The following is a 22,632-nucleotide window of genomic DNA, read 5'->3' as shown; positions in this document are numbered from 1 at the left end:
GGATGGAGGCCAGGCTTTCGGATCAGCCCCAGCAGGACCCAGCTGCTTTTGTTTCGATGCATTTCACAAAAAGTTCAGTAATGCACAGAAGGAGAATTGATTGGAGGCGAAAAAGAGCCAGGCTCACTAAACCATGAGGAATGCGAGATGAAATGACACATTTTCAGGGTGTTAAAACCCAACTGCTCTGTCCCCCTCAATTTTCTCTTGATCCAAATGGCAGCAAAATCTCCTCTCTAAATGTTCTGTCCTCGCACCGTGCAAACAGAGCAGAGAAGAGCGAGTTAACATTTCCCCACCCGCTTCTGACTTGAGTTACAGCAAACGCTTGAACACTGCATATGTTATTGCATTTAATCCTCATAACTGCTCTGTCAAATGGATGCTATTATTACCATCGCCATTTTACGGGGAGGCAACCGAAGCTCAGAGAGGTTGGGTCATGTACCCAAGGTCACACAGTCACAGAAAGGCAGAGCTGGTATTGAACTTGGGCAGACTGACTCCAGAGTCTGTGCCCCTAACCACAGTCCTACACTGACCCTGATTTGGGGGCTTCCTGCTTCAGGAGGGGGACACCTAACCAAAAACATAGGGAGAAAGGTTTTAAATTTGCAAGTTCAAAAGGTGAAAACAAAAAAGATTCTTTTCCCCAAATGCCTGAACAAGAGAAAAGAATTACAATTTGATCCTTAAAAGTGTTCAATCCCATTTTGCAAGCCCTGGGCATTATTGATTCCTCGAGAGGTCAGTAGACAAGCCATAAAAAGGCCAACTCTCTTATTTTGTTTTTGCGAGTACCCGGGAGCTGCTGTTATTTGTGGCTTATCGGGGCATTGATTGGGGTTCCTCTGTGTGCACACAGCGAGTAGTGCTTTTTCCACCAGGGTCTGGGGCCCCAGAAAGCTGCCTTTCTCCCCCTCCCCTTTCGTCCTTTGCTTGTAGGTGGTGTCCTCACCTCGCCGCCCAGCATCACTTACCTCCGGGGGCCCTCGATACTCACCATGGTGGAAAGGACACAGCACTGCTCCCCCAGAAGAATCCCACAGGCTGCCCAGCTCTCCTCAGCCCAGGAACAATAAATACTTCCTCCCCAAGTTTAAAAATAACCCCATGACCACTTTTGGCAGTAGTAGGTGAGGCGGACACCACCTAAGGCCCCCCCACCCCCACCCCATGCCGTTCTTCTGAAGTAAGGGCAGCTCACTCGCCACCCAGTGACACGTGAGACCCAAAAAGGCATTCAAGGTTAAATAGACTGGCGGCTGGTGCATGGGGAGAGATGTGGCTCACTTTCTGCAGCGCTTGGGTGGTCAGCACTTGTGCTTGTCTGTTTTGAGAAGGAAAATGGCAGGGAGGGAGACTGTTAAAATTCTCTAACATTATCAGGCATGGGTCCCACCTCAGGGTCTTTGTACCTGCAGTCTCCTCTGCCTGGAATGCTTTTCTGTCAGACATCTGCAAGCCTCCCTTCCTCACCTCCTTCAGGTCTTTGCTCAAACGTCACCTTCTCAGTGAGACCTCCCTACCACCCTATTTAAAATAGCCGTTTAGCCCTGCCCTGCAGAGACCTTTCTCTGCTTTGTTTTTCTCCCCAGCATTTACCACTTTCTAACATACCGTGCAATTCACTTATTTTGTTCACTGTCAGTGGACAGCTCCGGAGGGTGGGTCCTCTTTATTTTCCTCACCACTCTCTCCCTGGCTCCAACCTCGTGACTGGCAGGCACACAGCAGCTGCTCAATGAGTATGTGTTAATTGACTGAAGAAATAACAGCTCTCGGGCTTCCCTGGTGGCACAGTGGTTAAGAACCTGCCTGCCAATGTGGGGACACGGGTTCGAGCCCTGGTCCAAGAAGATCCCACATGCCACAGAGCAGCTAAGCCCATGCGCCACAACTACTGAGCCTGTGCTCTAGAGCCTGCGAGCCACAACTACTGAGGCTGTGTGCCACAACTAGTGAAACCTGTGTGCCTAGAGCCCGTGTTCCACAACAAGAGAAGCCACCGCAATGAGAAGCCCGCACACCGCAACGAAAAGTAGCCCCCGCTCACCGCAATTAGAGAAAGCCCGCGTGCAACAATGAAGACCCAACACAGCCAAAAATAAAGAGAGGGAGGGAGGAAGGAAGGAAGGAAGGAAGGAAGGAAGAAATAACAGCTCTCATGGAGTGCCTGTGTACACGTCTCTTGTTCCAATTTAAATTTATAATCACTCTGTGTGGTAGAGACCACCTTATTTTCAGTGTCCCCATTTCACAGATGAGGAAACTGAGGCTGAGAGGCAAAATGAGCTGCCTGGAATCAGGCAGTGAAGTTGGGAGTGGATCTGAGGCTCATTTGCCTCCAGAGTCCAAGCTCTTAAAGGGCCTTGGGAAAGGCCGTTTGCTCTCAGAACGCCAAGTACTGTGGTTGTTAATCTCCCTCAGGATGGTTTTCCTCCTGTGGCCTCACAGGCAGCCTTGGGATCCAAGGAGTGAGAAGTCAGGGCTTGGAATCAAGTCATGGCCTTGTTTAGTGGCCATGGGAGACGGGCTCCAGAGTCCACGCCTCTAAGAAGCAGAACATTCTCTCAGCTGTCCTGTCCCTGGTGGTGTGGCCCCAGGGCCGATGGCTGGGCCAGTGGTCACCCCCTCTGTGGAGCCTGCTTTGCGCCATGCACGGGGCTAGTGTGGGAGACTGCCGCCGAGTGACAAACTCCACACCCTTATGACGCTGTGTGCAACGGGTAGATGGATAAAAATAAACAAATGCATAACCCAGAGAATTTCAGGTAGTGACACATATTACAGAGAGATGAGATAGAGAGGTGGGTAGTGCCGGGCGGTAGTACCGAGCAGAGACTGGGGGAGAGTGCTTCTGGCCACAGGATGGCAAGAGCCTCAGAGGAGGATGGATTGGGAATCTTTGAGGAGCAGAAGGACCATGTGACTGGAGCTGAGTGTGGGCCAGGGCACAAAGTGAGGCGAGCAAGGTGGGCAGGGCAGATCACATGGTATGGCCTTGGGATTTCATTCCAGAAGCAAGGGGAGTTCCCAGCAGGGAGACCCTTTGGCTAACCAGCCCCCAGGCTGCCCATGCCAGGGACAATCTGATTCGGGGGCAAGGCCAGCAGGCAGCACCCTGGAATGAGATCCTATCAACCAGATCAATCTACAAATATGTGCTCAGTTACTCTGATGTGCTGAAACCTTTGTGGATGTTGCTGGAGAAAACTGGAAGATCCTTGGCCCCCAGGAATGAACAAAGTAGTTAATAAACAAGTAACACAGACTTTGCTTTCCTTGCCAAGGGCCTGGGTAGGGATTGTTAGAACATTTTCATTCAACCTTAGGCAGTTTGAGGCAATGGAGTGGAGTGATTGAGCCCTCAGGCTTGGAAGTCAGACAAAATTGCATTTGAACTGGTGGGCTCTGTGTGACCTTGGGCAAGTGACTTTACCTCTCTGAGCACATAAAGAAAACCTTCCTTTTGAGATTTTCCAGAGGGTGAGTGGCGGTGAGGCCCAGGCAGGTCCTCAGTAAATGGCAGTGATCACTCACTTCCTTTCTCAGGTGAAAAAAAATTTTCAGTTTTGGGGGTGCAAACCCAAGAATCATTTATGGCCATGACCAAAAAAAAAAAAAAAAAAAACGGTGTGAGTTTTTACCTCTCTAACATGGGTTAGAATTACCCAGGAACCTCTTCTAACAGAATCTTTAATAACAAAAAATGTGTTTTCCTGTATGGGTACAGGCACAGGTACACACACTTGAGTGGGCACCTGCACCCACACACACGCACACACACACATGCCCACACGTCTGTGTGCGGACCAAAACACACCCATGCACTCGTGCACATACACAGAGGCACATATTATACACAGACTTATGCACACTTATACACACATGCACGTGCACACAGACAGGTCAAAAAGAGCTTTTCTCTGACAACACCAGAATAAATGTTTCCCTAACTAATAGGCACACCATGGATTTTTGTTAAAACGCTTGTGCGAGCAGTCAGTAGCTATAAATGACCAAGCGAAAAGGTTGTTGCAGCCACAGCGGATGTGTAGAATGCATGGTGAGGGTGGAGGATCCCTGGTTCAGGGGTGAGGATGGGCTCAGGCCCTCCAGAGGTAGGTGGTGCCCCTGAAGGGCATCCGTATAGCTGGGCCCTCTGAGAACATATTTTATTCAACTGAACCTTTAGGAGAAGATGCTGGGGGGAGAGTTCTGGCTCCATAGCTAGAGGTGTGGGGTCTCAATCAGGGTAATAAGTCTCTCAGGGCCTCAGTTTCCTCATCCAGAAAATGGAGACCATAATAGTACACAAACCCCCATAAGGCTGTTGAGAGGATTAAGTGAGATTGCGTATGTCAGGGAAATTCTGGGAACATGTGGCCTGAGTAGGGCATGGAGTCACATGGCTGCCAGAACTTGGGCTCACAGGCTGGGTTAGACCTTAGGCTCTGTTGTTGGAGACCCAAATACCCACTCTGGTCAATGAGCTGGGCCAGCATTGGGGAGTCCCCCAGAGCCCTGGGACAAGGCCCTGGGAGTGGCAATCCGGGAAGTCTTGGGGTTTGGGTCTGTGTAGACATTCAGGGGTACGATTCAGCATCAACCTCAACCTGCACCGGGGGAGGGAGCTTCGTGGGTGGTCTGAGGCCTCTCTATCCTCGAGGCTGGCTTGGCTAAGGCACCTTGCCTAGGAACACAGTCCCACTGGGCCTGAGAGCTTTCTACTGCTGGTGGGATTCAGACAGCTAAGAAGTGTCCAGCAACCAGACCTAAGTTCCATGCAGCCAAAGAGAAAAATAACTGCCCACCTGAACAGAAGTCAGAGAGAAGAACATTGGGCAGAACAATCAGAATAGCAAATTCTAGAACAATCAGAAAACAAACCTAGTGGATTCGTTTCTTACTGCAGCTATAAAAAATATTGCCATAAATTTGGTAGCTTAAAAGAGCACTAATTTATTAATCTCATAGTTCTGGAGGTCAGAAATTGAAAATGCAGGGCTGCATTCCTTCTGGAGGCTCTAGTGGAGAATCCATACTTGCCTTTTCCAGCTTCTAACACCTGCCCACACTCCTTGGCTTGTGGATGCATCACTCCAGTCTCTTGACTTCAACCTCTCTGATCCTCTTGGCTCCTTTCTGTCTTCTGAGGACCCCTATGATTACATTGGGCCCACCTGGATAATCCAGAGTAATCTCCCCACCTCCAGATTCTTAGTCACATCTTCAAAGTCCCCTTTGCTATGTAAGGTAGCATATTCACAGGTTCCAAGGATTTGGGCATGGACACTTCTGGAGAGTTTTATACTGCCCCCCACATCTAGTGAGCACAGGAGGAAACAGAGCAACAGCTGAGTAATATTAATTACAACAATAAAATTTAAGTGTATTAAAATTCATGGAACTGTACACGAAAAAGTTCGATTTTATTGAATGGTAATTTAAAAAATTACCCATTGACAATTTTTTTAAAAGGCGTGAGGAGAGGGAAAAAATATAAGTAGTGCAAATAGATGTACACTATTTTAAAGCAAGAATGATTTTGACCCCAGTTTCAAAGGACATGAATTACTTAAATATTTATTGGTGCCCCCCTTTATGCAGGATCCTGTTCTTAAGGCCTGATATATGTCAGTAAAACTTCATTCGGGTAAGGGGAGAGTCATAAATACTAAGCTTCAGTTTGAGAAAAGTAAGAATTTATGTTCATCTGCCTGTGGCACAATAATCTTCTGTTTTGAAAATGTAGCAGTGTGTTAATTTGATTATTTTTTAAAACCCACGTATTAGCTTACTACATAAAACAAAAACTGAAACAAACAAACATAGAGAAATACCAGTGAAACCCCAAAATGACATCCTGGAGCTTTAAGACCTAATTTTTGAACTAAGAACTTAACTAGATGAATTGTCAACAAGGAGGGTCCCTGTTGCAATCCACATAGTGGTTTGGAAGATGGTGTGCAGGGAATATCTTGGAGGAAAATAATGAAGAGATGCAAACCATAAATATTCCAGAAGGAGGGGCTGAAACTAAACAAGTAATACAAGAAAATTTTCTTCAGCTGAGGAGAGAACGAAATCTGTAGAATTGAAAGGACTCCCAAGCTCCATGTGGGATGGATGAGGAAAAGAACACAAATCGAGGTATATCCTGGCAAAATTCACAAACTCCCAGGATTAAGAGAAAATCTGACACATTTCCAGGCTCCTGTGGAAAAAATATGAATGGCATCAGACTTTTCCTTGACAATGCTGGAAGCAAGGAGCCAGAGAACGGGTGGCTGCAGCCCACAAACCCCAGGTTCCAGCAATTGGTCATCTGCCAGATTGAGGACAGGAAGAATATTTGCTTTTGATTCTCCTTGAGATGGCCTAGTGTGACTGCTCAGGGTTTTGGAATCAGATAAACCAAGGTTTGAATTCAGGCCAGCTGTGTGATCTCAGGCAGGGTTTTTTTGTTTTTTTCTTTTTGCAGTACGCGGGCCTCTCTCTGTTGTGGCCTCTCCCGTTGCGGAGTACAGGCTCTGGATGCGCAGGCTCAGCGGCCATGGCTCACGGGTCCAGCCGCTCCGCGGCATGTGGGATCTTCCCGGACCGGGTCACGAACCCGTGTCCCCTTATCGGCAGGCGGACTCTCAACCACTGCGCCACCAGGGAAGCCCTCAGGCAGGTTTTTTCCTCCACTCTGAGTCTGTTTCCTTATCTGTAAAATGGGGAAAATAATAGCATCGCCTCATAGGGTTGTCATGAGGGTCAAATAGGATAGAGCATTGTGAGCCCTCGATAAATGTTAGCCACTGTGATTGTTTTGGGGTGCTTGGTTGTTAGACCTGGGAACACCTTTCCCCAGGCCTGGAAAACATGGTCTAACCTGGGGGAGGGGAAGTCCTTGAAGGAAGAATAGTCCTTTTCCACTGACTGTTTGGAGCCTTGACATGGAGTGTCTCAGGGTCAAAGTGCCCATTTGAACTTGGATCCAACACCTTTGCCTGGGTTGACTGTGTTTTCAGTGGACAAAAGGGGGCTTGGAATGAGGGGAGATGGGTAAGGAGACTTTGGATTCCTATAAACCTTTGATTCCCACTTTGCTGATGATCACTGCTCCTCATATTTTTCTAAGGTAAACATTAACATTTTAAATTTCAAAACAGTATATGGATGAACAGGCAAAATGGATCTGTGCTGTTAGGGGTCAGAACAATGGGAGTTCGTAACTGTGAGGGGCCTCTAGGGGTGGGTTACTAGGTTTAGCCCAAAAAAAAAAAATTTTATATATATATATATATATATATATATATATATATATATATAAAATGCCCAGTTAAATTGGAATTTGAGATAAACAGTATTTGGGGGATCTTTTGGGACACTGGGAATGTTCTATATCTTGATCTGGGTGCTGGTTACACAGATGTATTATGTTTGGGAAGATTTATCGAGCTGCAGTTTTATGATCTGTGCCCTTCTCTGTGTGCATGTCCATAAAAAGTTAAATTAGTACAATGTGAATGAATACATTCTTACTATAAAACAGTTTGAAATGCTACAGAAATATTTTGACTAAAAATCTTCCTTTCTGTCACTTCAGCCAAATCCTCCCCAGAGGGAACCAGTGTTTGTGGTTTGATGTAAAGTCTTTTAGACTATATTTTTAATTCTTTGGTTTTTAAACATTGAGATACACCTGTAATAAGGCGCATGCCTCTTCAGTGCCCAGTGCCGTGAGTTTTTCATATGCATACACCATGTCACCACCACCCAGGTCAAGACCCAAAACATCCCATCTCCCGGAGCCGCATCCCTGTCAACACCCCCCAAAAGTAACTGTTTTTTGACCTCTAGCACTGGAGATTAGCTTTGCCATTCTAGAACTTCAGGAAATTCCTTCCAGACTTTTTTAAAATAAAATTTTAATTTTAAGATTTACAGAAAAGTTGCAGAGTTCTCATGTCCCCCTCATTCAGTTTCCCCTAATGTTAACATCTTATGTTACCATGGACATTGGTCAAAACTAAGTAACTGACGTTGGTGCATTACTATTGACTCAACTCCAGACTTCATCTGGATTTCACTGGATTTTCCACCATTGCCCTTGTTTCTGTTCCAGAATCTATTTCAGGATTGCATCTCAGCTTCTCCCTCTCTCTCACTCTCTCAACTGCTCTCATTTGCACACACAAATATACATTTTTTGCATTAATATCATATCACGCACATACATGTACATACTAATATACTTTTTCACATTAATGATATTGACACACACACACACACACACACACACACACACACACACACACACACAAGCCACCTGGACCTGTCTACTGCACGATGCGCCTTGGAAACCTTTTGAGAAGTCCTCCACCCTGGCCTCACTGATGGAAATGGGATGCATGCCTTCCCATCTGTGGCCAAGCGAGAGGCTGGTGGCAGAGCCAGGTCATGCAGTGGACATACTTAATACATGCTCAGAGCACCAGCTGAGCAGCGGTGTTGACAAAAAAACAAAGGAAAACCCAACAAACTTATTTTTGGAAAGGATTAGATATCTTTTTAAAAAGGATTAAAATAGTCACCGCAGGGAAAATCAGAACATCGCGAGATGTTTTTACGCCGGTTTGACCATTTCATACTGTTTTTATCTTGCATTTCATATGAGGTGGTGGGAGTTGGCGTCTTTGCTGTTTTTGAGTCATGTAAAGGTTTTAATCCAGCTCCGGCAGGGGGTATTTTTTAATTTGTTTCCTTTGTAAGTACTTTTTTCTCTTTAGCTCCTGGAATTCAAGTCTAAGCCTTTATATCCCTTCTAAGGTAAAAAGGAAGCTCTCCTCTGTATGGTTGTTTTATAAAACTCTTCAGTGGATCAAATGAGTACATATATTAATATCAGTAAATTAAAGAGTTAATCTAGTAACACGTCAATATTTAAGACAGAACCTGGCACAGGAAAGTGCCATGTATGTGCTCACTGTGATATCATTGGAAGCAAACTGGTTTAGCGGGTCGCCTTGCCTTGGGCGTGACGCCCCTTTAAGGCGGGTGGTGAAGTCAGCCATCTCCCAACAGAACAAAGGCATACCAGGCCCTGCCATCCCAAAGCTGGCTGGCTGATTGGCTCTGTCCCCAAGTGATAACGCCTATCTTGCTGTGTCAGGGCCCCCAGCTGTCAGCGAGAGCCACCAAGTGGGGAAGGTGGCTTTTCCAACAAGTCAGACCTGGGTAGACAAGCTCTGTGCCCAGCAGAGATGGGGCAGCCACAGTGATGGGGCACCCACTGTGTACTGAGGGCAACTTGGGCAAGCAGCATCAGCAGACTGTGCCTCAGTCTCTTCATCTGTGAAATGCGTATAATAGAGGTCCTTATTTCCAGGTGTTCCCAGCATTCTTGTGAGGTTTGAATGACTTAACCCATACTTGCAAAGTGCTAGAACACTCTGGGCACACAGTGAGTGTTCAGTAAATGTCAGCTCTTATTCTAGAGCACTGGCTGTCAGCCGTGTCCAGGGAGATGGGGTAAAAAAGGTAGTATGTTCAAGCATGAATTCATTCTCTCTTCTCGCTCTACCAATCTCTTTGTCAATTAAAACGACCAGACCAAAATCCTCAGCCATCTTGATTTTGCCCTGCTGGCAAAAAAGTCTATCTATTCTGCCCCTGCCAGGTCTTGCAAATCCATATCCCCTACGTCCTGCCACAGGTCTGGCCTATGATAGTAGATCTCGATTTGTTTGAGGCTGCTCTTCTCTTGCCTTTCCACCCCTGCCTCCCACGTTCCCCCCACTCCAATACTTTCCCCCCATACCCAGCTCTGATGATGAGCTGTACATGTTCCCGAACTCTCAGTGGCTCCCCACTACCTGAGGGGGGACTCTCCCCTCCTTGGTCCAATAGTTAAGATATTTTACCGCTTGACCCTGATGTACCAGAATGATACATCAGGGTCCATTGAAAGCTGGGTTCCAGGTCAGCTTCTTCACTTCCTTGACTGTAGGGCCTTGGACAAGTGACTTAACTACTCTGAACCTCAGATTCTTTACTTATAAATGGGGGAAGCAATAGTGCTGACCTTAGAAGCTTGTTTTTAAAGTAAAACTAGATCATTGTGCTGCTAATGACAGCAACTAACATTTATTGTGTGCTTGCCCTGTGCCAGGCACTGTCCCAAGTACCATCCATTTACTCACTCATGCAATTCGTGTGAATGGCGTTGCATGGTGCCAGGCACAGCACAGAGTATGTGCACCATGAGTACACGCATGCATATGTGTGTGTGTGTGTGTGTGTGTGTGTGTGTGTGTGTGTGTGTGTGTAGCTATTACTGGTTACCTTTCCAGCCTCGTTTCCTATGCCAGCCCCAACCTCACCCTCCAGGCCCCTCGGGCAGAGCTCTTGGGGGAAGATGATCTGTGACACTTGGACATGTTTGAGTTGTTGAGTTGTTCCTGCCTTTAGTGACACCCTCATGGTGTAGGAAGGACACACATGAGCTGTCTGAGTGTGAGCAGGCATGTGCTGGGCCTGGAGGGGACATTAAGGCTTGTGCTGAATCATTGGGGATAGGTAATAAGGCCCCGGAGAAAGCAGGCCTGCCCACTGGGGCCACCACCCAGCCACTGTACCGTGAGCTCACCAAACTGAGGTCCCGAGAGAAATCAGATCATTATTGTCCCGCTTATCTAGAGCTCCCTGTGTGACAGGCACTGACCTAAGAGCTTTACCCATCATCTTATTTCATGCTCACAACACTGTGAGGGAGGTACTAGTGTTAGACCCATTTTCCAGATGAGGAAACTGAGGCTCAGAGAAGAGCAGTCACACTTCAGGGCCTCACTGCTAGTGCCTGGCAGATTTGAACCCTGAATGTGAGACTCTACCACTGCAATTTTCCTCACACTGCTGTTCCAGTTTTGGGCCTTAGGGACCCAGGTCCCAGCTCTCACCACCCCCAGGGAGCCCAGAGGTCAGATCCGGTCCCAGGCAGCCAGACAACCCTCTGGTGGCTTTTCCTCTCCTGGTATTTTTAGCCCTCAGTCATCTGCCTTGCCTGCGTGGGGGGACTGAGGCACCCAGACAATTCCATTTTTACTGGTGCCCTTCAGATGCCCGCTGCCCACGCCCGCTCGCCCCGCAGGCTCAGCTGTCTTGGTGGCGTGCCTGGCATTCCGGGGGCATTGTTCCTCTTGGTGAGGCCCAGATTCCAGCAACAGCTGCTGCCCTGACCTCCCCCACTAGCTTTTCCACACTCCTCTGCCTGCCTGTCTGAGTCCCCTTTGCTGAAACCGTGGCATCATGACAGCCAAAACTGTCACTAACACCCCGCTCTGGAGCTGTGTTAAGGCTGCGCTCCCAGCTCATTAGTCACCCTACCTGGGGTTCTTGGGTGAAGGACCTTTCAACATGTCTTCATCTCACACAGCTTGGCAGGGCTGGGGCCCCCGCGCCTTCCTGACACAGCCACGGGTGTTCACAGGGCTTTGATTCTGGAGCAGGATTCTCAGCCTTGGCTCTGTTGACATTTGGGTCCAGATCGTTCTTTTTTATGGGGCAGGGGCTGTCCTGGGCATTGCATGACATTGAGCAGCGCCCCTGGTTTTCACCCAGCAGATGCCAGAAGCAACCCTCTCCCAGACGGTGACAACCAAAAATGTCTCCAGACACGGCAAGCCGTCCCCTTGTGGGGGGAAATTATCCCAGGTTGAGAACCACTGACCTCGAGAATTATTACTAGGATGGGAGAGATGGGTTCCGTGCCAGTGAAGAGTCTGAGGATGGTTAGGGGTGCTGAAGTCCACCGACCACCCTCTGCTTTTCCTCCTGCTGTCTCCTGGCCTGGCTCTGGGGAAGGAGGGACACTTGGAGTCAGGTGAGATAGAATGTCACCTCTGCTGCCTGCTGCTTGGATAATGGAGGGCAAGTGACTCTTCCTTGCTGAACCTCCGTTTTCTCATCTGTGAAATTGGGTGGGTAAGAACACCAACCTCATGGGGTGCTGCGAGGCTGGATTGAGATAACACTGAACAAAATGCAACTTGGGTTTTGCCTTCCGAGGTCTTCATAAATCCTATTTCTCAGGGTAACCTATGCCCACCCTTGGATGAAAAGTTGACTTTTCTGTGCATGGCTTTTCTGCTCATTCTTAGGTAAAAGACAGTCCTATGGTCATTTAGTCCTAAATACAATCTTACTTCAATATTTAGAATGTCTAGCCCCAAATGGCAACCAAAATTCAAAACTTCTTCCTTGAATTCATGTCCAGTCTTCTGTCCTCCCTCAGCTCAGGACTGCAGGGAGTGCACAACTGTCCTGATCAAATCCCTGTAACCACTCACCTGGATGACTCCAACAGCCTCCCGGCTTCCTGTCCTTGACCCTCCACAGACTGTTGCCACATGGCAGCCAGAGGAACCTTTTCAAAGTTGGTTGTCTTCACCCATACTTTTTTTTTTTTTAATTATTTATTTATTTTTGGCTGTGTTTGGGTCTTCGTTGCTGCCCGCGGGCTTTCTCTAGTTGCAGCGAGCGGGGGCTATTCTTCATTGTGGTGTGTGGGCTTCTCATTGCGGTGGCTTCTCTTGTTGCCGAGCCCGGCCTCTAGGCAAACGGGTTTCAGTAGTGGCTCAGTAGTTGTGGCTCGTGGGCTCTAGAGCGCAGGCTCGGTAGTTGTGGCACATGGGCTTAGTTGCTCCGCGGCAAGTGGGATCTTCCCAGACCAGGGATTGAACCCCTGTCTCCTGCATTGGCAGGCAGATTCTTAACCACAGCATCACCCGGGAAGTCCCTTCAACCATACTTTTAAATTGCTCCCACTCTCTTAGGGTAAAGACTCTTCCATCCTTCTAGACCCTACTTTCCTCCCCTCTTTATCTACATCAGAGTTTCTCAATGTCACCATGCAAGGCCCTAGAACTTTCTGTCTCAGGTCTCTGAGGATACCTACAAAGGAGGAATAGCAAATACAAGGCACACGGCATGCGCACACCACTCTCTAATCTGGTGCCCATGGCAGACATTGCTAGTCAATCACAGCACTCTCCCTCATTCAGTCATGCTCAATTGGAGCTGGCAAGGGAGATGAGCTGACATCCTCGACCTCTCTGACATGGTTGGAGGTGGGGGATAAAGAGGGATGCCATCAGTACTATTGACATTTGGGGCCAGATAATTCTTTGTTGTTGTGGGCTGACGTGTGCATTGGAGGATGTTGAGTAGCATCCCTGGCCTCTTCCCACTAGATGCCACCCAGTCATAGCAATCAAAGAAATTGCCAGACATTGCCATGTGTCCCCTGGAGCAGGGGGGCAAAATTGTCTCCATTAGAGAACCACTGTTCTAGTTAACGTTCTTCCTTCCCCAACTCCCCAGATGAAGGTTGCTAGCACGGGGCTCCTTTCTCTCTCACTTACCACAGTTGCATTTTGCATTTCTTTGTCATTATTTGACGAGCATCTGACTCCCTGCCTGGGCTGTAGCTCCACAGTGTAGAGACTGTGCCTATCTTGCTCACCATCTTCCCCTGGTACCCAGCACCGTGCCTGGCACATAGTAGGCACTCAATCAATATTTATTGAATGGCTGAATGATGCTCTGTTGCAGCATTCACTGCATCTTCTTATCATTTTGTCAATCTGTCTCTCCAGAACCTTCCAGGACAGAGACCAGGATTCATTCATCTTTCCAGGACCCTCAGTCCTGGCACATAGTAGGTGATTGCTATAGACTTGTTCCATGGAACTGAATTCAAAAGGGACTGAGGATGGTCTTGGGAGTGCGTCCAGAACACATGTGTAAAAGGCCTGAGCAAACTTCTATGCAGTTCTTTGGGGGCTGAAGTCAGTGGTCCTCATGCCCACCCCTACCTGTAGGCTTCAGGCCTGCTGGGTCCCCTCTGGCTCACTAAGAGAGCATCACGGCATCGCTCTTTATCTCTCGTCACCATCCGTGTCAGAGAGGTTAAGGATCTCCCCTACCAACTTCAACGGAGCATGGCCATCCTGGCTTAGTAAGAAAGAGTGCTGGGACTGATTAGCAATGTCTGCCATGGGTGCCGGATAAGGGAGTGGTGTGTGCATGCCATGTGCTACACATTTGCTATTCAACCTTTGTAGGTATCCTCTGAGACAGAAAGAAGGCCCTTGAGTTATGTGTGGTGAGAACAGGCAAGAATTTGGGGGTTGGGACACACAATGGAGCAGTTCTATTTCCCCAGGAAAAGTCAGACAGAGAAAGCTAAGTTTGCCCTGTTCTCCTGGGTGACTTTGGACAAGGGAACAGGAGCCTGAGGGATTAAGGGGGAGTGTGTGCTAATATTTCTGTATCCTGGCCAGGAGCAAGGGCATTTTACAAAGGACAAAAATAGACAGGAAAGATGAGGAAGATAAAGAGGGATGGATCATGGAATCCACTCTGGAATGAAGGTGTGAGGCCAAAAAGAGCCTCTGAAGTGAGTCATGGTTTTACAAGGTGAACAGGCCCCAGGGAAGGGAATGGTTCTGCCTAGTACAATGCCCAGAGACTGTCCTCAGGGTGAAAGAGCGATTATTAATACAAATGGATAAAAACAGGTTGATCTTGATTCTGAGCAGAGAGCTGGGACCCCTGGATCCATGAGGTATGCTTTGGGCTGCAGGTGACAGACAACCATTAGCCAGAGCTTAAACCAATGGGGGACTGTTTTTCTCTTTCAACAAGGAGTTTGGGAATCGGTAGTTGCAGGGTTGTTTGGTAGCTGGACATGACCAGGATCCTGATGTTCTTCCCATGATTCTATTGACTTTCCTTTCATGTTCCCAAGATGGCAGCCACAGATCCAAGTAGCCTGTCTACTTCTTATCAGGCAAGCAAATATGTTTCCCAGAAAGCCCCTAGAAGACTCTCTATACACTTCATGGGCCAGAACAAAGTAGGGTGCCCATGTCTACATCAAGCCTGGCCTACTTTCTCTGCGATCAAAGTCTCTTTGGCCAAATCCTGAACATAGTCAGAGTTCTGTTAGCAAGAAAAAAGATGGCAAATGGATCTGGTGTAGACGATAAATAATGTCTGCTCACCAGTCCTTCCAAAATAATTGAAATAATTTTTCCCCCAAATACATAGTGGAATACAAAATACAACAAAAATTTCTATAGCAAAAGAGTGAGTCTAGTTAAATAGGTTTCTCAGTTGCAGAACTTCTCAGAGCCTTTAACAATAACAATTGGTATTTTTTGAGTACTGACCACTTGCCAGGCACTGTATCAGTTGCTTTATTTCTATTATCTCATTAAATCCTTGTAATAACTCTGTGGAACCAAGAAAGTAGAAACTAAAGAAGAGGGCAGAGCCGGGATTTGAACCCAGAATTCTGATCCTACACCATTGTGCAATACTGTATCCTGAAGAGCAAAGAGTTAACTAAAATGGGCAAATTATTCTTCTCTGGGGAGATAATTTGCCAAGGTTGAAAGACTGGAAATTTCCTCCCACCCTAAACGGCCCTTGACTACTGGCAGCAGAATTCAAATTTAAATATCATGTTCTTTTGTGGATTTCCCAAAATTGAAGTCTACCCCATTACTCTTCTTCACCATGTTCTCTTTTCAGAGCACTTTACCACAGTTTTAAATTAGATATTTAAATTTATTTATGGGTGAAGCATCTGTCTCCTCCCTAGAATATCAACTCCATGACAGCTGAAATTTTTATATTTTTCTCTGCTGTATCCCCAGCACCTAGAACCCTGCCTGGCTAGCAGTAACTGCTCCATAAAAATGCTAAGTCAGTAAGCAAACTTGACCAATCCATTTCCTCTTTCTGTAACTGAACTTGCACATTCATTTAAAAGTCTGGGTAAAAACTGGATTTGAAGTTCTCCTTTTGTGAGGTGGGTTGGATAAAAAGAATACAGGGTAAACACAAAACCTAAGAAAAACCCTGTACTTGAACTGGCTCCAGGGGAGCCAGAAGTTCCAAAAAAGATCCCTGGAGAGTTGACTCTGAATTGTGGCTGATATCCATTAAGGTGAGTCTGGGCCAAATTTCTCATCAGGAGCAATCCTTCCGCTGTGAGAGGTGAACTGTGCCTGAATCAGGACCCCTCAGGACCCCACAGCTGAAAGAGTGGGCCCCATTTCCTTCTCATCCCCTCTTCCAGCCTGAAAAAGCCTCCACATACCTATCTGGTTGCCCAGAGGAAAACACGGGGGCTTCATCTCCATAACCTTTCCACCTGGTTTCTTTCCAAATTCCCAGGTTTAATCATTTTTCAAATGTTATCTGGGGCCACAGCAGAGCACTGCATTCTTCAAACGTCCCAGCAGGGGGCGGTGCTATGTTAGGGCTCAGCGCAGCTACGTTTGCTCGCTGGCAAGTGACGGGAGCAGAAATCTGGAAAGGGAGAGGACATCTTTTCTCCCACCTGTCCCTCACCAAGCCTGCCAGATCCATCTCATCCATAGCACTTATGAAAACCAGAAGGGCGAGGACTAAAGTCTTCGTGCAGGAAAACCATTTGTTTGTATTTCATTCATTCCTCAAGTATTTATAGAGCTCGATTCTGCTCCAAGCCCTGTTCTAGGCTCTGGGAATCAACAAGGAACAAAATAGACAAAATTTTTTTACCTCCTGGAGCTGACCTTTTGGCTGAGGATGAGGGGTGAGAGATCATAGATGATAAACATAATAAATAAGCAAATTACAAATTCGGTTAGAAGTTGATAAGTTCTCCTATGAAATAAAAGAGGGAAATACAGCATGTTGAGAAGGAAGAGAGGGCTTCCCTGGTGGCGCAGTGGTTGAGCGTCCGCCTGCCGATGCAGGGGACACGGGTTCGTACGAGCCCCGGTCCGGGAAGATCCCACGTGCCGCGGAGCGGCTGGGCCCGTGAGCCATGGCCGCTGAGCCTGCGCGTCCGGAGCCTGTGCTCCGCAGTAGGAGAGGCCACAACGGTGAGAGGCCCGCGTATCGGAAAAAAAAAGAGGGAAGAGAGAGAGGTGTATGGGGACAACTTAAAATAAAATGGTCAGGAAAGCTCCTGGAGAAAGTGACATCTGAGCAAAGACTTGAAGAAATGGAGGATATCTGGGAAAGAATATTCCAGGCAGAGGGAACTGCCAGGGCAAAGGCCCTGAGGTGGGATCGAGCTGGTGTGTTATTTAGTTTTGAAAGTAAAACGTAATATTCACTTATTGTGGAAAAAATAGATATTGAAAAAGAAAAATATCACTTGTAATTCCTCTACCCAGGAATAACAATTTAACATGTTGGTGTATATTTTTGTGGCCTACTTTTAGACATACACATGTACAAATACACATATATATTCTTTTTTTTTAACAAATGGGAGTCATTCCATACATATAGTTTCATAACCACTTATTTGCTTAATAATATAACCAGAAGACCATTCTGTGTCAGTAAATATTGATTCACATCATTATTGTAACAGCTGTAGAATGTCCCCCTGTATGGATGTGTCCCATATTTTATTCAACCATTTCCCCCTTTAATGGGCATTTAGGCTATTTTCTGTTTTTCTCAATTATAAATGGCGATGTAGTCACCATTCTTGTAACATTTTTACATTGTCCAAGTATCCAGTTATTTCATTAAGATGCACTTCTACAAGTGGAAATGCTGGGCTGAAGGTTGTACATACTTTGAAAGCTATTATTTTTGAGACCTGGGTGTTTCTTTTTTTTTTTTAATTTTATTTATTTATTTATTTATTTTAATAGATCTTTATTGGAGTATAATTGCTTCACAATACCATGTTAGTTTCTGTTGCACAGCAAAGCAAATCAGCCATATGCACACACATGTCCCCATATCCCTTCCCTCTTGAACCTCCCTCCCATCCTCCTTATCCCACCCCTCTAGGTCATCACAAAGCACCGAGCCGATCTCCCTGTGCTATGCTGCTGCTTCCCACCAGCCTACTATTTTATACTCGGTAGTGTATATATGTCGATGCTACTCTCACTTTGCCCCAGCTTCGCCCTCCTACCCCATGTCATCAAGTCCATTCTCTATGTCTACCTCTTTATTCCTGCCCTGCAACTAGGTTCATCAGTACCATTTTTTTTTTTTTAGATTCCATATATATGTGTTAGCATACTGTATTTGTTTTTCTCTTTCTGACTTACTTCACTCTGTATAACAGACTCTAGGTCCATCCACCTCACTACAAGTAGCTCAATTTCATTTCTCTTTATGGCTGAGTAATATTCCATTGTATATATGTGCCACATCTTCTTCATCCATTCATCTGTCGATGGACATCTGGGTTGGTTCCATGTCCTGGCTATTGTCAATAGTGCTGCAGTGAACATTGTGGTACATGTCTCTTTTTGAATTATGGTTTTCTCAGGGTATATGCCCAGTAGTGGGATTGCTGGGTCATATGGTAGTTCTATTTTTAGTTTTTTAAGGAACCTCCATACTGTTTTCCATAGTGGTTGTATCAATTTACATTCCCACCAACAATGCATGAGGGTTCCCTTTTCTCCACACCCTTTCCAGCGTTTGATGTTCATAGATTTTTTGATGATGGCCATTCTGACTGGAGTGATGTGATACCTCATTGTAGTTTTGATTTGCATTTCTCCAATAATTAGTGACGTTGAGCATCTTTTCATGTGTCTCTTGGCCATCTGTATGTCTTCCTTGGTGAAATGTCTATTTAGAGATCTGGGTGTTTCTTAAGAGGGCCTTTAGGAGGGTTTCAGGGCAACCCTACAGAGACTGGAAGACATGCTCTTTGGTATGAAGTTGTCTTTTCTGAGGAGAAATAAAATCCCTACCAGAGGGCTTATCTCTAGGGGCTGGCCATCTGGGCAGTTTTTATTTTAATTTTCTTTTTTATGCATTTCTATATTAGATTTTTCTATATTGGGCATACATTGCTCTTGATAATAATTTTTCTCACAAAAGCAATATTTGCTTTTTATAAAAACCTAACACAAGAGGAATCTGTAAAGTAGAAAGGGAAGGTCCGCATTGCCCCAGAAGCTGCCACAGTCTATTTTGTGTGTGTCCAGCTTTTAGATGTGGTCTGGCCCCCACCCACATTTCTTATTTTATTGACCCATCTCTCTTCCCTGTGCTCCCTATGCTCCAGCCACACTGGCCTTCCTGCTGTTATTCAAATATAGCAAACTCATTTGGCCTCAGGGCCTTTGCACCAGCTATTCACACTGCCTGGAGCCCTTCCCCCAGGTCTTCAAATGGTTGGCTCTTTTTTCTCTCTGTCTCAGCTCAAATGTCCCCCCCTGAGGGAGAGGCATCCCCCAGCCACCCCGAGTAAAGAAATTCTTCTCTCAATCTATCACATCATCCCGCTTTACTTTTTCCTTAGCACTTACCACAATCTGAATAGATCTTGTTTTATTTATTTGCTTCCTTTGTTCTATCTTCCCTATTAGACCAGAAGCTCCTTATAAGCAAGCATCTTTTAACTGCCTTGTCTGCCACTGTAGAGTGATTGACCCATAGTAGGTGCTTGATAAACATTATGAATGTGAATGAAGGGACATACATAAACAGGCATATCCTTAAAACCCAAATGGAGAACTCTTACAGCTCAACAATAAAATGACAAATAACCCAATTAAAAAATGGGTAAAAGACTTGAATAGACATTTCTCCAGAGAAGATATACAAATGGCCAACAAGCACATGAAAAGATATTCAATGTCATTAGTCATTAGGGAAATGATACTGCTTTATACTCATCAGGATAGCTATAAAGAAAAAATAGAAAATAAAGGCATTAGCAAGGATATGGAGAAATTGAAACTCTTGCACACTGCTGGTGGGGGTGTAAAATGGTGCAGTCGCTGTGGAAAACAGTTTGGCATTTGCTCAAAAAGTTAAACATAGAATTTCTACATGACCCAGCAATTCCACTCCTAGATGTATACCCAAAGGAGGTGAAAACAGGTACTCAAGCAAAATCTTGTACACGAGCATTCATAGCAGCACTACTCACAGCTGCCAAAAGGGGGAAAAAACCCCACATGTCCATCACCTGATAAATGGACAAACAGCTCTAACCAGGCAGTGGAATATTATTCAGCTATAAAAAAGAATGAAGTTTGATACCTACTACAACATGAATGAACCTTGAAAACATTATGAGTAGTGAAAGAAGCCAGACATAAAAGGCCACATGTTGCATGATTCCTTTTCTATGAAATATCCAGAATATGTTAACCCAAAGAGACAGAAAGCAGATTAGTGGTTGCCAGGGGCTGGAGGAGGAGGGAATAGAGAGTGACTGTTTAATGGGAACAGGGTTTTCCTTTTGGGGTGATAAAGCACAACATTGTGAATGTGCTAAATCTACTGAATTTTTCACTTTAAAATGGTTAATTTTGTTTTGTGAATATCACCTCACTAAAAATGCTGTCACAACAATAATCAAATTAGGATGTTACACACTTTTTAACAATCAAATGGGCTCACTTAAAACATGCCTTCTCTTCTTGCTTTCTCCACTTAACACTATATCTTAGATATTGTCCTCTGAGGGGCTACTTTGTTCTTGGTAATGGCTGCAGAGATTTCCACTGTGCAAGTCACATGAGTTGTTTATTCGGTCCCCTGTGGATGGATAGCCCTTTGTTTTGCCACTATATACAGTGATGGATGGAACATCTCCAAGCTCTAGTCTGCGGCCTCCTTGAGGGCAGGATCATACTGAGCAGGGCTGAGAGGGTGCACAGACGTCAACAGACCCCCGCTCTCTGCACCTTCTGCATGCCCAGCACAGTGCTTCACTTTAGGGTTTGTGCAGGAAGTAGGAACAAAAGGAAGAAACAAACCAGAGGAAGGCATGAAATGGGCAGTGAGGAGGGAGAGGAAGGGCAAAGCAGAATGTGGTCCCAGCATGGGCATGGGAGACAGGCAGCTGAAGCTTCAGTCCACTCTGTACTGCCTCCTAGCTGTGAGATATGGGCAGCTCACCTAACCTCTTAGAGCCTTAGTTTCCTCATTTGTCAAGTGGGCACAATTTCAGTCCCCATCTTGTGACATTGTGAAGATTAGCTGATTGATGTCTGCAAGTGTATCACACAGGGCTGGGTACATAGTAGGTTCTCAGAAAGTAGCAGCTAAAATAATTCTTGTTGTTATTATTTCTCTCATTGTTGCTATTTCACCTCTATGAATAGCTAGAGAAAAGTCCAATATACCCATTTCGCAGGTAAAGAAGTTGAAGGAAAAGGTCACCAGCTGGGTTGCATAGCTCGTAACCCACACGTGGCAAATAAGAACCTGTTCTGGGATGCACCACATTTTCTGGCTCCCTGAGCCAAGCTTCTCCTGTGACATCCTTGATGTCCAGGATGGGAACTCCCAGCTTTCCCAGGACACCAGCATTCCGGTATCCATAGAGCAGAGAATCAGACTCTGCCCAGAGAAGTTGGCATCTGGGGGCCATGACGTGACCATCTCTACTCAGGCTGTCATGTGTCACCAGCTTGAGACATGAAGAAGCAGAAGAAAGCAATGAAGCAGGTGCTCCAACGGGAGCCCAAGGCCATGGAGAGGCAAGGGAAGGAGTTGAGAGTGAGAACCTGGGTTCTTAGGAACTTAGCTCACATGCTCCAGGTGATGGAGGACCTGCGGAGTGTTGGTGAGTGAGTTGTGTGGGAGGATGGGGATCCACGACTGTCCTCCAGAAGACTCCCAGGCAAGGCAACTTTGACCGAGACATCTTCAGGGTCTGCCAGGATCTCAGCAGATGTTTCATGATGTGTTTTGAGATCCCCAGATGAGAACAGCGGTGGGATTCATAACAGAATGCTCAGTTTCCAGCCAAGACCACAGCTGTGCTTTTCTATAGTTGTGAAAAAAAAAAGGTCTTTCTAAAATTTTCTGATAGAAGTAATATATGCTCATAGCCAAAAACAAGTTAGAAAACGCAGACAAGTATAAAGAAGAAAAAAATTATCTGGAGTTCCCCCAGCCAGAAATGAGCATGGTTAACATTTCTTCTAGACTTCTAATGTATTCTGACACATGCACTCCCCGCCCCCATACTAAACATATTGCTTCTTATTTTGCATTTTTTTACACTTAAAATATGTCATGAACACCTCTGCATGTCAATAAATATAGCAGAACGTCATCCTTTTTAAAGGTTGCACTGTAGTCCATGGATGTACCAGCATTTATTTACAAACCCCCTCTTCATGGATCTCTATGTTGATTCAAATTTTTGTCTGTATATAAGCCATTTTGTATTGCTGTCCTTTTATCTTATCTGACTACTTCTTTAGAATTAATTCCCAGTAGTGCAATTGTAGGGTACTTTTTAAAAAGATATGATGCGTAGAACCAAATTGCCTTCCAGAAAGATGCTAATTTACACACTCACCAGTTGTATATGATATTATCCCATGTACTCACTAAAACTGCTTACTTGAGAGATTGAATATATTTCCAAAGTGCTTTTTGGCCATTTTTTATTCCTCCTCTTTTTCATCCTTCTTATTTGGTATTGCATGTTTCTATCATTTTCCTATGCTAAAAAAACTGGGAATATATTACAGTTATGTTTGCAAATATATTGCAAATATTTTTCCAGTTTTCTAATTGTCTTTGTTATTATATTTCTTTTTTGTGGTAAAATACACATTACAT

Source organism: Leucopleurus acutus (assembly GCF_964270905.1).
Source record: "Leucopleurus acutus genome assembly, chromosome: 13".
NCBI lineage: Eukaryota > Metazoa > Chordata > Mammalia > Artiodactyla > Delphinidae > Leucopleurus > Leucopleurus acutus.
Note: the sequence above shows the minus strand (reverse complement) of the source record.